The sequence below is a fragment of the Tamandua tetradactyla genome, chromosome 2 (genome assembly GCF_023851605.1).
Source record: "Tamandua tetradactyla isolate mTamTet1 chromosome 2, mTamTet1.pri, whole genome shotgun sequence".
Taxonomy (NCBI): domain Eukaryota; kingdom Metazoa; phylum Chordata; class Mammalia; order Pilosa; family Myrmecophagidae; genus Tamandua; species Tamandua tetradactyla.
The window spans coordinates 12,166,011-12,172,797 of NC_135328.1; the positions used below are offsets into that span (position 1 = coordinate 12,166,011).

The 6,787-nt window shown below is 44.0% G+C and overlaps 1 long non-coding RNA gene across 2 annotated transcripts in view; it reads left to right on the forward strand.

The window, feature by feature from the left end:
* Positions 1-6,349, forward strand: part of LOC143666143 (uncharacterized) — a 63,224-nt gene extending 56,875 nt beyond the window's left edge. For both annotated transcript variants that reach the window (XR_013167414.1, XR_013167416.1), the window contains exons 2-3: positions 1,932-2,115; positions 4,572-6,349. This is a non-coding gene — a long non-coding RNA (uncharacterized LOC143666143). The remainder of the gene's footprint in view (positions 1-1,931; positions 2,116-4,571) is intronic.
* Positions 6,350-6,787: the final 438 nt, after the last annotated feature.

A 6,787-nucleotide genomic window follows, 5' to 3' on the forward strand; every position in this document is an offset into this window, starting at 1 on the left:
TGTGTCCATGGGGGAGGTGTGCCAGCCTCCACAGCTTGGTAAACTTAGTTCTGTGTGAGATCTGAACTGTTTGACTTGCTCCTGACTTGTGTATACTGTATGTCTGGTCACTGATGCTACTCTAACAGTTGTTCTGTACAGCTCCTGGCTATTTACTAGCCACTCTGGAGGACAAACTAAATTCCATACCTCATTATGCTGCTATCTTGTCCTGTCTCCTGGACCATTGATTTGATTTTTGGTGAGATTTTGCATGTTTGTTAGAATATGCTGACTTAGTTGTTTCAACTCCTATATCTCATTTGAAGTGTTGGTTTGTTTCTTTGAATGGGCCATATCTTCAATTTTCCTAATATGACTCTTTATTTTTTCCTGGTGTCTAGGCATTCAATTTCCTTAATTAGTTTATTCTAGAAGTTGTTTTCAATCTTTTATATAGGAATTTTTGTTGAATGGCTTTATTCTCTATCTGTCCTTTGGCATTCAGTTAAATTTATTCTAGAACTCTAGCCTAAGTTCATTTTAACTGCTCAGAACTTTTCAGTTCTTGTTTTTCCTTTTCTTGACCTGTCCATATGGAGACTTTTTTTGAGAAAGGTGTCCTCACATATTATAGACACTAATCAGATTTCCCCAGACCAGATAGGCCTATCTCTCAAGAGAAGGGTGTAGCCAGTATGAAGTGTCCTTGAGGATGAGACCCAGAAGATTGTCAGACTTTCCTATGAAGCCTCTGGCCTCAGTATTTCTTATCCTTCCCAGCATGTGGTGATTGTCAGATTGCAGCTCCCCACTGGTGTAAAGTATTGTGGTTCTTTTAATTTCAGGAACTTCTTCTTGGCTGTTGTGTGGCTGAGACAGTGGCTGAGGTAGCAGTGATCTTTGATTGCTCTGTTTTTCAGCCCCTGGAACCTGATTTCCTTGATGGAGGGACTCCACTTGAGCTAGGTCCTGCCTCCCTTTTCTTAGAGAAGATAGGCCCCTTAGGGAATTAACTCCTTTCACTTCGCCAGTTACTTACTCTGTCAGATATGCTTTAATTCCATCCTTGTCTGGGGCAATGCTGGAGCCTGAGCATGCTGGCAGTTCTATCTAATGAGCTATTTAAAAAGCCTTTTCAGAACCAAATTCCCATTCTACTGGTATGCTAATCAAGAGCTTGAGTTGGTATGTGGCTCTATGTATTCCTAGATTGTTTGTGCTCCCTTTTCTTGGGGTCCAGCCCTTTTACAATATTTTTGTGTTGTCACCTCCAAAAGCCTCTGTTTTTGGCTTTTATTCCTATCAGCCCTGCCCTTTCTCTTCCAGGGTGTGTTAGTTAGATTCAGTTGTCAACTTGGCCAGGTGAGCATATCTAGTCTTGTTGCTGCGGACATAAGCCAATGATACGTGAACCTCATCTGTTGCTAATTACATCTGCAGTCGGCTAGGAGGCCTGTCTGCTGCAATGAGTGACATTTTACTTAATTGGCTGGTGCTTAAATGAGAGATCGCAATGTAGCACAGCTAAGCAGCTTGGCATTCCTCATCTCAGCACTTGCAGCTCAGCCCAGGCCTTTGGAGATGCAGAAAGAAGTAACCCCGGGAAAAGTTGTTGGAAACCAGGAGCCTGGAGAGAAGACCAGCAGAGACCATCCTGTGCCTTCCATGTAAGAAAGAACCTCAGTGGAAAGTTAGCTGCCTTTCCTCTGAAGAACTAACAGAATAAATCCCCTTTTATTAAAAGCCAATCCATCTCTGTTGTGTTCCATTCCGGCAGCTAGCAAACTAGAACACAGGGCAAAATCTCCTCATTTCTTTAGTGCTTACTTCAGGTCTATCTGTGCTCAGGATCTGTTTTCTATAGTCAGAATTTGTTAATTAGGTCTGCAATTGAGCTTGGTAGAGTTAAGTCATTGCTATTAGTAAAGTCTGTTTCCTTTCCCTTCCAGGAACCAGAATGCTGTGCCTATGTGGGAGAGGTGCCAGCCTCTCTGGTGTGGAAGACTTACAGTTTTATGTGGGATCTCAACCCTTCTACCCTTTCCAAACTGGTATATGCTGTGTGTCAAGTCACTGATTTACCCCAGAAGTTGTTCTGTACAGTTCCCACACGTAGAGGGTGTGCTACTAGAGGTGGGTATATCATTAGTTTCATATGTAACTCACTGGCAGAGTTCTAGCTAAAGGAAGGCCAAAGGTTATAACTGACAGCCATATCCAGTACAAATGTGGATTATTGGGGGAATTCCTTGCATCTGTAGCTGTGGGCTTAAGCCAGTGAGATTCTGCTGTTCATGCAAATGTGACTTCATGTGAGCCCACCTACTGGTGAACCTAAGATACTTGGCAGACAAAGATTTGTAAGTAATGGGAGCTCTCCCCCATTATTGTGAATTGTTAGGCCTATTTGGGAGGACTCCTGGTAGCATCTGTTCTTGGTGGAATGGCATGAAAGATGGCCTAAGACACTGCTTAGAGGCTGATTGCTGGGCCAAGGAGTCCTAGGTCAACTAAACAGAAAAGATCACATGGAGCTCCAACCCAGAGAGTGTGTGGCCACTACAAGTCAGGCTTGCATTGTGGTCTCTGGCAGGAAGGAGCAAGTCCATGCAGGTGTTGGCACAGAGCATCGACAGTGTGTCTGGCTTCTGCAGAATAGGAAATAGTAAGACTAGGGGAGTGGGTGAGGATGGTATGGAAAGTTGGCTCCAGATGCCGGTAACAAGAATCCCCTCTGTCTGCTTCCAGTCCATTTTTCATAGCCCTAACCACAGCTTAGAGTCTCCATATAGGCAATCCTGGCATCCCCTTACTCACTACCTGCCTTGCTGACATGGATCAAGTCACCAGTTCAATTATCCCAAGCTCCAGGATCCCTCCTTCCTTCAGTCTACACCCCTCGCCCCATGTGTTGTTTCCTCTATGTTGGGTGTGGCTCTTGCTTCTCTGCAGTGTATTTATATGGGGAAATGTCTCTCTTGCTGTGAAAAGCTGTCTGCTCACTGAGGGCAGACACAGAGCAGAAGGTGCAGGGAGACTAGAAGAGGGTTGAAGACTGGGCAGAAGAAGGAGCAGCGTGGTGTCTTTATTAGATTTGGTTCTATTTTGCCAAGCTTGGTCTGGGAAATGGGAAAGTATGAATTAGAAAGTCAAAGATAAGGAAATATTCAGAGATCATGGAGTTGGGGAAAGGTTCTCCTATGAGATTGCGCCTGAAGTGGACAGACGGCTGAAGGGGAGGAGGGGCCCAAGCGGTGGACACAAGATCTGCCACAGAGCCCTGAAGATACACAGCAGCAGGACCCAGGTTTGTGGAGGCACAAGGGATGAACAGAACCTGAGAAAGGAAGCAGCTGCATGGAGTTGGCCTGGAAGCTGAGTCTGAGATGGAACAGTAATGGCGTCAGGAACAGGCGTAACCCTCCTGATGCCATCGATTCAGTGGTGAATTTGGTGACCCTGAAGAACATGCTAGGGTAGACAGGAGGCAGGCAGCCCAAGTTTCAGGTGATCAAGCCCACCAGAACCTAGGCACTACAGAGCTGACAGATGAGGCGATCCATAAAATCACTCAGAGCAAAGTGAGAGGAATTAGCATGGAACTGAGCCAAGGGGTTACCCATCATGGTGTGAGAATGAAAGAGAAGTGGCAGAGGAGGAGAAAAGCTTCTGAGGATCCTGTGCTCAAGCCAACGTGCTGGCACGAAACAGGGCAGGAGGGGTCAGGAGAGACCAGGCACATATGCAAGAGGTAGGGGAGAGTAGAGTTGAAGAGATAAGAAGGCTCTGGCCTGGTGGCTTTGGTTTTCTCAGTGAAATATGAAGCAAACTCACCAGCTGAGAAGGAAGATATGGATTATGGGGCAGGGGAAGTAGAGGCCAGAAGGAGAACGTAGGGATGACATGGTATGATGGGTGTAGCAATGCTCCCCCCAGAATGTCCATGTCCTGGTACATAACACAACTACTCATGACACTGTCAATGTGGAAACTTCTCAAATACTAATCAAGAGTAGAATTGATAATATAATTCAATTCACTTAATAGAATACTAGAAAGAAATGAGAATAAACCAAGTATAAGTGCAAATATAATACAAAAAGAGAGCATGGATGAGAAAATTGCCAAATGTAAATTCCATCTATAAAAAATTCAGAATCCCACCTAAAGTCTTAAAAGTGAAGATGGTGGTTGCGCTCAGGCAATAGTGATGGGAAGGGGAAGGAAGGGGATTACAGAGCTACTAGTTACCCATATGTTAGCATGTGATTACTCATCAAGCTAATCACTCATGCATTATGTACCCTTATATATGTTAGGTTTCAATAAAACATTTAAAAACACATAATAAAAATAGATGCTGTTGGAGGGTCTTACCAACTGCTGCCTTCCTGGACTTAAGTAGGGACTATACTGAGGGACACTGCTGGGGGTGGGGGTGGGCAGCATTTCTAGGAAGACCATGCTGGAAGGGAACAGGAAACCCAGGTTTTTCCTCAGAGAGTAGAGGCAACATACACTCCCCTTGGGGAAGCTGAAAGAGGAGAACAGGCAGGGAAAGAACATTAATGGCTTTACTCATTTTGCAGATGGATTTTCTGGACAAGAAGTCCCAGGCACAAAGCATCTCTTCATGCATCATGATTTTGCCTTTAGCAATCCTTTGTTCATATTATGGAGTTAGTTCTTTATGAGGCCCGACTTACCCTCCTGGAGATGGAAAGGTGAAAGCAGCTGTGTTGTGAGGATGAGGCAGGGAAGTCAGTGAGGTGACCTGTAGACTAGCAGAAGAATTCCAGGCTATTCTGCACCCCCACTTTGCCTATCTGCTCATTAGTCTCTTCTCAGTATCACCTTCCCCTGAAACATGGGGTTTTCTCAGGACAATTGAGCTGTCAACACTATTTTATGTCTCTCTTCAACCCGTGGATGCCCTTTTCCTGTATATTAAACTACCACAACTCATCCTACTCTGTCCATTACTCTCAGCCATAGACTATGCCCCTGTCCTTCCCAAATGAAAGAAACAAGTCGCACAAACACTTGAAACCTTCACTGGACTTTAACAACCATGCATTGACCAACCTCTTCATTCTTGAACTGTACTATCCATTCTCCATCCATCCATCACAAGCATTCTGCCATTCTTCCAATCTGGCATCCACTCACCTATTCCTCCACCTGTCTATCTATCCATCTTCCCTCTAAATACATTCATGCTTTCACCTTTCTACCCATTTTCCAACCCACCCATCCTTTCATTCATTTCTCAATCCATCTTCCATCATCCACCCACCCATCCCATCATATTCTTCATCTATCAACAAAGGCAGCTACTGTAGCTGTTCTCTGACCATCCCTCCAACTTCCCATACACATGCCAACTCATCCTCCCACATACCCACCCATCCATCTCTCTTCTGCCCTCTTGTACAATCACTAAACTATTCAACCATATACCTATATTCATGTTAGTACCTTTTAGAGACTAATCAAATGGTGGGGGAGGATGTTTTTATATGTGAGAGACATAGATAGTAATGTAAATTAATGTAGATATAAGAAATGGTGTGAATGAAATTAAACAGGGAGATGTGACATAGATTTGTATATTTTAGTTTGCATCAGCAAGCAAAACTTCTCAGAGGATGACACCTCTCTGATGAAATGTAAATGTGAAAAATAAACTACTCATGCATAGATTGGAGGAAGAGCATGCTAGAGCAGGAACAGCTGAGGTAAACATCCTGAGGTGGGGATGAGGTTGGCATATTCAAGGAGCAAGATGAAGGCCCATGTGGATGGGGTGGAGTATGTGAGGGACACAGTAGGAGACTAGGATGTGTCATGCAGGACTGTATTGCTATGGTAGAAAATTTGGATTTGATTCTAAGCACAAATGAGAAGGCATTGGAGCATCCTTAAGAGGGAAGTGAAAAGACTCACAATTTGGAATGAACATTGACAGTTGTGTGAAGAGTAAAGTGGAGGCATGCAAGAGTGGAAGCTGGAAGATCAATTAGGGGGCAGGCAAGACAGGATGATGTGCAGTCTGGAAGTAGCAGTAGTGGAGGTACAAGAAGGTGCCAGAGCCTGAGGTGGAGATTGGGACATTAAAAACTAAGATGTGGCACCTGCTGTGTGTGTGTCTGCAATTGTTTGTGTAAAGGCAAGTGTTCAAACAAATAAACACAGAGCTTAGATGGGGATAGAGTAGGTGGGGTGGATGGTTGGCTGAGGGTTTGGGTTCCCCATGAGTCTTTTACTTGTTCTCTGTTCTAGTAGCTATGTCTGCTCCAAACTTTCAGCACTGACATACTTCTTCAATACACCCTGGATTCCTCCTCCTTCAATAAAAGGAGGTGCCCTCCTGGATGCAGGTTTAGAAACACTGCTTGTCACAATGACTAGGGAATTTTCCTGCCATTTAGTGGGAAAGGACAAGAGATACTGTATAGCACAGCCCACGTAATGAAGAAATGTTCTTCCCCAAATTCTTGCAGTACATCTGTTTGAAAACAACATCAAATTATGGTCCTATCGATAATTCCAAACAAATATTATTCTTTTTCCTTTAACTTTATATCAAAAGTAGCTCCCCTAACTACAAACACTCTTTTCTTCAATAAACACCCTGCTTAAATCATCACCTGTGTTTCTCCTCTTTCAATCTAAACAAATCCTTCCTCCTCCGATATTCGGTTTACCCTAATAAACCTTTGAAGTACATAGTTGACCTGGGTGAGAAGAGAGAAAAGTGAAGCTGAGAGGTTAAACCGTCTGAAGTCATGATCATTCTAACTTC